This window comes from Stenella coeruleoalba (genome assembly GCF_951394435.1).
Source record: "Stenella coeruleoalba genome assembly, chromosome: 5".
Lineage (NCBI taxonomy): Eukaryota > Metazoa > Chordata > Mammalia > Artiodactyla > Delphinidae > Stenella > Stenella coeruleoalba.
The window spans coordinates 70673424-70682923 of NC_137150.1; the positions used below are offsets into that span (position 1 = coordinate 70673424).

The 9500-nt window shown below is 40.5% G+C and overlaps 1 pseudogene across 1 annotated transcript; it reads left to right on the top strand.

The window, feature by feature from the left end:
• Positions 1-8126: 8126 nt before the first annotated feature.
• Positions 8127-8932, top strand: LOC307187158 (zinc finger CCHC domain-containing protein 9-like; annotated as a pseudogene). The gene has a single exon. The product of its transcript is annotated as a zinc finger CCHC domain-containing protein 9-like (transcript).
• Positions 8933-9500: the final 568 nt, after the last annotated feature.

The window sequence follows — 9500 nt, forward strand, 5'->3', positions numbered from 1 at the left end:
CAGCCTCGTCCGGCCCCTGAAACCCCCTCGATGCCCCCATAGAAAAATGTAGCCTTTTTGCCTCTGCTCCACTGAATGGCTCTTCGAGGGTTTTCATTAGGGCTGCGTCTGCTGGTGCAGAAAGCCTCACAGATGTTGACATTTTTTTCATCCCTGGGTTAAGATGTCTTCCATAAGCTTTTATTCCCCATTTGTTACTTCTTTATTATCTGGGAGGTTTGGCCTCCTCCCTCTTCTCATTTCTCTGAAGAGAGCAGCGGTAGCTGGGCCTGTCATTATCTCGGCCCTTTTCTCTGGCCTCTAGAGGCGGCCAGGGCCTCGGGCCCCATTGTGGGGGACAGCGGGGAGCTGAGGCAGGCCGGTCACTCCTCAGACCCTTTTGTGCGGCAGCCCCTCCTCCCCGCAGCTTGGTTCTGGGATGTGAAAGGTCAGAGGCGCGCCAAGCTTCCATACCTGAGCTTTTGTTGGGGGCTGGAGGCAAATGATTCCAGAAGCAATTTCTTGGAAAGCAGCCTAGAGACTCTCTTCTCCCTGTTACTGTGCACCCTGTACCACACCCCTTGGGGTTGGGGGTGAGGGCACAGGAAGGGGGGATTCGCTTAGATCATCTGCTCCCAAAATGCCCTGAGAAAAAACTTTCTACCCAGAGAATGGCTCAGACATGAATTTGACCGGAAGCCTGAAGCCTCTGAGATGCTGAGAAAAATGTTTTGCGATAGAGTTTTCCATTGGTTATTTTTGTTTTTGTTTTTGTTTTTTGCGGTACATGGGCCTCTCACTGTTGTGGCCTCTCCCGTTGCGGAGCACAGGCTCTGGACGCGCAGGCTCAGAGGCCATGGCTCACGGGCCTAGCCGCTCCGCGGCATGTGGGATCTTCCCGGACCGGGGCACAAACCCGTGTCCCCTGCATCGGCAGGTGGACTCTCAACCACTGCGCCACCAGGTAAGCCCGTGTTCTATTGGTTTTGACTATCCTTTGTCCCTAGTCCTGGCAGCCTGGAGCCAGCCTGCAACCTCAGTTTCCTCATCTGTCAAATGGGAATAATACATTTTCCTGTGCCCATTTCATACAGTTACTCTGGCTATTCCATGGATCTAATGAGGTCATATAGAAATTATTTTTCCAGATTATAGGATTGTATACAGTATCTTGCTCTGCAGTGGCTGTGTGGACCCTGACTTGAATATAAGCCATCACAAGATGCAGACTAATTTTTCTGAAAATGATAGACCAGAAATGCAGACAGATTTAAGGGCCTTGAGGCATCTGATTGCAAGCACTTTCCAGGCTTGATGCCCTGAGGGTGAGGGGACGTCTCAGGGCAGGACAGGTCTCTGATGGCGGCAAATCCTCTGAGGCTTGATGCTGTACTCCTTAGAAGGCAGCTTTGCGAGGCTGGCTGGAGAAATGTGATGTGTGCTTCTACGCAGGGAAAGATGAAAACGGGCCCAGGGTTGCTCACTGAGCACCAGCTTAATAAGAGCCAATTACGTACGACATGACTGGAATACACCAACAGGAACCTCAGCTGCCTTGTGGAAAGAAGGGGGACTCTAGGCTGCCCAAGCCTTGCCCCAAGTGTTGGGTCTTCTCTGGACATCACATTTTAAGGAAGCTATGTAGGTCCAGGACCCTGCTCAAGGAAAGGAGGTCAGAACCATGAGAGGACTAGAAATCCCACACTTCAAAGACTGGCTGGAGGACCTGAGGCTGCATCCCCTACTGATGGTTCAGTGACATTTGTAGGAAAGGGGGATTGGGCTCGTTCTGTGTGGCCGTGAGGGTTGGGACTGGAACTAGGAGTGAAAGCTGAAATGAAGACGTTTTGAGCATATCAAAGGAAAATATTTCAAACGGTCATCAGAACCGTCTAAAGTGGAGTGGGCTACTTTATGAGGTAGTGAGCATTCTATCACTGAGGGTAATCCAGCAGAGTGGGATTTGGAGAGAAGATTCGTCCCTGGGGCATTATTTAGGGCTCACTGTGTCAGGCCTGGCAAGCTCTTTCCAATCTTGAAATCCCTGAAATGTTTCCATTCTTCACATTTGTTAAGAAATGTACCATTCCTTTTCTGGTGATTAAGTTAAATACAGTCAACTTGCACTTCCCATAATGCTTAAGTAATATCATACCCAATGAACAAAAGTGAAAAAAAGCAGATAGAATACGATGCAGAGTCTATACTCTGCAGAGCAAATTCCCATATTTGCAGCTTTTAGTTGAGACCACGTGCAGTTGGTACAGCGTGCAGGGTGGTGTAGGGAGGGAGGAGGGTAGGTGCTAGTGGAAAAAAATTTTTTTTCTGGCCTTGAAGCCAATGAAACCGTGATAGTGAAGAGAACAGGGTAAAGCTTTAAAGGGAAAGAAGCAGAAGGAAGATCCCAAAAGTCATCTGTCCACATCTCTGTCTAAACCTTGAACTATACATACACAGAGAAGATGCAAAGCAGCTGAGCTATTGGAGAAAGATCTGAACTGATATCGTCATTGCTGCTTAAGAAACAGAGTTTACAGTTTGAATTCAACCAAGATAACTGCCTGATAAAACAAAAGAATTAACATCCATCAGAGAAAATTACTAAACTCCAGAATCTATACAACTTAACACACATAATGTCCAGAATATCATCCAAAATTACTTAACACACACAGAACCAGGAAAATAGAACACATCATCAAGCTCAAAGAACATCCATCAACTGAGACAAATGTAAGATGACACAGATGTTGTAATTAGCAGACAAGAAATTGTTTGCATGTATTATAACTATCTTCAATGAATAAAAGAAAACATGCTCACAATGAAAGAATACATAAGAAACCTCAACAAAGAAATGAAAATAAAAAATGGAAATTCTAGAATTGAAAAATACAATATCTAAAAAATTTTTTAAATCACTAGGTGAATTAAACAACAGGATGGAGGTGGCAGAGAAAAGAGAAGTAAACTTGAAGATGAAACATGGAAATTATCCAATTTAAAGAACAAAAAGAAAAAAGAGTGAGAATATAAATATAACCTAGCAGAGCCTCAATACATGTAGTCATAAAAGAAGAAGACAGGGAGAATGGGCCAGAAAAAATAATGGAAGAAATCAATGGCCAAATTTTTCTCAAATATTGTGAAAGACATAAATTTATAGGCTCAAGATGTTCAATGAATGACAAACAGTATGTTTTGTTATGTATATAAACACAATCTCATTAAGTCACACCATAGTCAAATGTTGAAAGAGAAAATCTTGAAAGAAGCAGGAGAAAATGTCATATTATATGCAGGGGAACAGCAATCCAATTAAGAACTGATATCTCATCAGAAATTATGCAGTCCAGAAGAGAGGAGAACAACATTCTAAGTGCTAAAATTGAAAACACAAAGAAATCCTGTCAACCCAGTATGCATGATCCAGTAAAAATCTTCAAGAATCAAAGAGAGATAATTTTCAGATAAAAGAAAACTAAGCACATTTGTTACCAACAGAGTTGCACTACAGGAAATGCTAAGGAAGTTTTCCAGACTGAAAAAAAATGATACCAAATAGGGCCTCAAATCCTCAGAAAGGAAACATTAGAAATGGAAAATATCTGGATAAATACAAAACTCTACTTTTTTTCCTCTTAATTTCTTTACAATATATGTGACTGTTTAAAACAAAACTGTATCACTGCCTTGTTGGTTTATAACATATGTAGAGGTAATGCACATAATAACTAAGGCATAAGGAATAGAAGGGTATGAAATTATAAGGTTGCAAATTTTCTCCATTTTGTGTGAAGCACTAACTATAATAGACCACGAAAAGTTAAGGATACATTACAGGGCTTCCCTGGTGGTGCAGTGGTTAAGAATCCACCTGCCAATGCAAGGGACACGGGGTCGAGCCCTGGTCCGGGAGGGTCCCACGTGCCTCGGAGCAGCTGGGCCCATGAGCCACAACTACTGAGCCTGAGCTCTAGAGCCTTCGAGCCACGGCTGCTGAGGCCCGCGTGCCTGGAGCCTGTGCTCCGCAACAGGAGAAGCCACCACAATGAGAAGCCCGCGCACAGCAACGAAGACCCAATGCAGCCATAAATTAATTAATTAATTAATTTTTTTAAAAAGGGAAATCTCTTTTTAAAAAAAGGATACATTACATACAGTTCTTAGAGAGACCATGGGAAAAAAATTTAAGAATTATAGCTAGGGGCTTCCCTGGTGGCGCAGTGGTTGAGAGTCCGCCTGCCGATGCAGGGGACACGGGTTCGTGCCCCGGTCCGGGAGGATCCCACATGTGGAGTGGCTGGGCCGCTAAGCCTGCACGTCCGGAGCCTGTGCTCCGCAATGGGAGAGGCCACAACTGTGAGAGGCCCGCATAACGCAAAAAAAAAAAAAAAAAAAAAAGAATTATAGCTAAAAGTCAATATATAAATTAAAATGGAATTCTAAAGTTATCCAAATAATCCAATAAAAGGCAGGCAAGGAGGAAAACAACCCAGTAGGGGCAAGGAGAAAACAAAGTCATAGGCCCAACCCTAACCATATTAATAATTACATTAAGAATTAAGGGACAAAACAATCTAAGTAAAAGGCATAGTTGGTCACATTGGATGAAAATAAAAGCAAGACCCAACTATATGCTGTTTATAAAAATATATACATACTTTAAATATAAAGACAAAGATAGGCTGAAAGTAAATGGATGGTTAAAAAGAATACATATGCCATGCAAACAATAACCATAAGAAAGTGTGAGGAGTCTATTAATATCAGATAAAACAGATATCAAAGCAACTATAGTCCAATAAAAAATTAATTAAAAAATAGATATTGAGACAAAGAAATTAAAGAAATAAAAAGAGACATTTCATGATGATGAAGGATCAATTTGACAAGAAGACTTGAAAATCTTAAGTATACATGTACCTCATAATAAAACTTCAAAATATGCGTGGTAGGGCTTCCCTGGTGGCGCAGTGGTTGAGAGTCCGCCTGCCAATGCAGGGGACGTGGTTTCGTGCCCCGGTCCGGGAAGGTCCCATATGCCACGGAGCGGCTGGGCCCGTGAGCCATGGCCGCTGGGCCTGTGTGTCCGGAACCTGTGCTCTGCAACGGGAGAGGCCACAACAGTGAGAGGCCCGCGTACTGCAAAAAAAAAAAAAAAAAAAATGCATGGTAAAAATTAACAGAATCAAAGGGAGAAATAGATAATTCCATGATCATAGTTGGAGGTTTTAACATCCACTCTCAGCAAGAGATAGAACAATTAGATAAATATAATCAACAAAGACATAGAAAATCTGAACAATTTCAACCACTCTGACCTGATATCTGTAAAATGCTCTATCCAACAACTGCAAGAATACATATTCAAGTCTACATGGGGATCATTAGGAATCATGATATGCTGAGACACAAACAAGTCTCTGCAAATTTTAAAAGACTGAAATTATACAAACTGTGTTCTCCGACCACAGAGGGTTTAATTAGAAACCAATAACAAGATATCTAGGAAAATGCCAAATATTTGAAAATTAAATGACACATTTTATTTTTATTTATTTATTTATTTATTTGCGGTATGCGGGCCTCTCACTGTTGTGGCCTCTCCCACTGCGGAGCACAGGCTCCGGACGCGCAGGCTCAGCGGCCATGGCTCACGGACCCAGCCGCTCCGGGGCATGTGGGATCTTCCCGGACCGGGGCACGAACCCGTGTCCCCTGCCTCAGCAGGTGGACTCTCAACCACTGTGCCACCAGGGAAGCCCTAAATGACACATTTTAAAAGAATCCATAGGTCAAAAAATAAATCACAAGGGAAATATAAAAGTTTTAAAGAAATGAAAACTAAAATAGACTATATTAAAATAAGTAGCATGCACTAAATTAGTGCTTACAGAAAATGAATAGTTTTAAATGCTTATATTAGAAAAGAATAAATACCTAAAATCAGTAACCTAGGTTTCTTATAAATTATAAAAGAAGAGCAGTGAAACCCAGATTAAGTACAGTTGACCCCTGAACAATGTGGGGGCTACCTGCAGTAGACAATCCACACACACCTTTTAGTAGCCCCCCCAATATATATTCAGTTCCTCCATATCTGTGGTTCTGCAACCACAGAATCAACCAATCCAGGTTCATGCAGCACTGCAGTATTCACTAGTGAAAAATACCCACATATAAATGGACCCACACAGTACAAACCTGTGCTGTTCATATATGGTCAGCTGTAGAAGGAAGGAAATAATAAAGATAAGAGCAAAAATCAATAAAATACAAAATGGACAAACAATTGAGAAAAATCAATGAAATGAAAACTGGTTTTCTAAAGAGATCAATAAAATTAACTCCTAGCTAAGCTGATAAAGAAACAAAGAGAGGGACGTCCCTGGTGGTCCAGTGGGTAGGACTCCAACGCGGGGGTGGGGAGGGCAGGTTTGATCCCTGGTCGGGGAACTAGATCCCGCATGTATGCCACAGCTGAGAGTTTGCATGCCGCAACTAGGAGTCAGCATGCGGCAGCAAAGATCCTGCCTGCCGCAACTGAGACCCCGTGCAGCCAAAATAAATAATAATAATAAAAAAGAAACAAAGAGAAGATATAAATGGTCAGTATCAGAAAAAAAAGAGGTAACATTAGTACAGACATCAAAAGGCTAACGGGGTTTATTATCAATAACTTTATGCCAATGTATTTGACAAGTTAGATAAACTGCATAAATTCATTGTAAGACAGAAATTACCAAAACTGACTCAAAAGAAAGTAAAAAATTTGAATAGCCTCATATCACTGAAAGAAATTGAACTTGTAAATAAAAACTTTTCCCTTAGAAAATTTCAGACCCAGACAGCTTCACTGGTATATTTTCCAAGTATTTAAAAAAGAAAAAATGCCAGTCCTACATAAACTTCAGAAAATGGAGGAAGAGAGAATACATTTCAATCTATTTTAGGAGACCAATATTACCTTGACACCAAAACCAGGCAAAGAGATGTGATCTCTTCGAAGAAAGAGAAAGAAAGAAAACTGCAGACCAATATCCCTCGTGAACACAGGCACAAAAACCAAAATTTTAGATACAAAATCTCATGACATATTTTAAAGGATAATACTTCACAACCATGTGGATTTAACACAGGAGTGCAATACTGGTTTAAATTAAAAATTCAATCAATGTAATGTACCATATTACTAAAATAAATGAGAAAAACATTTGATCATGTCAATAAATGTAGAAAAAGTATCTGACAAAATTCATGATTTAAAAAATTCTCCAAAAAATAGGAATAGAGGTGAACCTCCTCAACTTGGTATGAAAGTTTTTTTTTTTTTTTTTTTTTAACCTACAGCTAACATGATACTTAATGTTGAGAGACTGAATACTTTTCTTCTAAGACCCGGAACAATGCAAAAATGTCCACTCTCACCACTGCTATTCAGCATAGTACTGGAAGGTCTAGTCAGGGCAATGAGGCAAGAAAAGGAAATAAAAGGCATACAGATTGAAAAGGAAAAAACAGAAGTCTCCTTATCTGCAAATGACATGATTATATATTATTACAAAGTCTAAGAAATCTACAAAAAAAATTCTTAGAAGTAATAAGTGAAATCAGCAAGATTGTAGGATACAAGATAAACATTCAAAAATCAATTGTATTTCTGTATACTAGCAATGAGGACAGAGACTCTGAAATTTAAAATATAAAACCATTTATAATCACTAAAAAAAACCCTTAGGTGTACGTTTAACAAAACATGTACAACACTTACATGCTGAAAATTTCAAAATGCTGATGAAAGAAATCAAAGAAAATCTAAGTAAATGGAGAGACGTACTACACTCATGGATAGGAAGACTCAATATAAAACATGTTAATTCTGCCCGAATCGATACACAGGTAAAATAAATTTTCTATCAAAATCCCAGCAAGACAGTTGGTTGTTTGGCCTGAGGCGACCCAACACTGGAGCCTACCCGGCTCCTTGGTGGAGCTAATAGTGGACTCTGGGAGGGCTCATGCCAAGGAGTACTTCCCAGAACCTCTGCTGCCAGTGTCCTTGTCCCCACAATGAGCCACAGCCACCTCATGCCTCTGCAGGAGACCCTCCAACACTAGCAGACTGATAAACATCTGATGAAGCCATGACCAGGTGGGCACGAGTTACTACCACACAGAACAAAAGACCCTTCCCTGCAACATCATGGGAGGACATGAAGAAGGGGTCCTTTGAGGGGAAAAGCCAAAACCTACCAAAGAGGAAACAACTTGAAGCCAACAGTCTGTCCCTTAAAAATGATGCACCCCAAGCAAAACACAAAAAGAATAAAAAGAAAAAGGAATATTCAAATGAAGATGTGAATGGATTCATGGAATATCTAAGACAAACTCACAGATGGTTCACAATGGGGAGATGATAGCAACAGACAGTCAGGAAGTCAGGGAAGAAATTGCAGTTGCTTTAAAGAAAGACAGTCGCCAGGAAGGAAGACGATTAAAAAGACAAGCAGCAAAGAAAAATGCAATGGTATGTTTCCACTGTAGAAAACCTGGCCATGGGATTGCAGATTGTCCAGCTGCCCTTGAGAATCAAGAAACAGGCACTGGAATGTGTTACCGGTGTGGATGCACAGAGCATGAAATAACCAAGTGCAAGGCTAAAGTAGACCTAGGTTTTGGTGAATTTTCTTTTGTAAAATGTTTTGTTTGTGGGGAAATGGGACAGCTGTGCAGATCTTGTCCTGATGATCCCAAAGGACTCTATGCTGATGGTGGCTGCTGCAGACTTTGTGGCTCTGTGGAACATTTTAGGAAAGATGGTCAGAATTCAGATCGAATGGTCACAGCTGGTCGCTGGGCAAAGGGAATGAGTGCGGACTGTGAAGAAATTTTGGATGTGCCTAAACCACAGAAACCCAAAACAAAGATGCCTAAAGTTGTTCATTTTTGATGATTAGTACTATCGTCTGTTAGCACCTCACGGTTAAACATTCAGAACTGGGCCTACTTCAAAAGTTGGAGCTGGACTCTCCCTTGGAGTCCTATGTTGTAGATATCAGTATAACCTAGGTGTGGTCAAACCAGTTCCTGAGTTCTGTCCATCAAGGCACACTTCTACCATAGTTTGGAGAAAATCACTGAAAAAAGTATAATATGTTTAAAATGGATTTTCTAAAAGAATATATTTTTAACCAATAGAGCTTATGTGTAACTAAGTGGTTATATACCTGACTGTAACAATCATCTTTTTCTAAAAACAAAATTATGCATTAATATGAACTATCCCTAAACATAGGGTACCTGCTTTGCATTAGGAAATGAATTTTTGGTTATATTGTTTTCTTGGTTCAAAGTATCAATTTATTATCATATTAGAAATTAATTTATAATTGCCACAAAATCTGTATTTTTAAATATTTAACAAAAACTTACTTGCTATTTAAAAAAAAAAAAATCCCAGCAAGACTTTTTGAAGATATGGACAAGCTTCTAAAATTTACATAGAAAAGCAAAGGAAG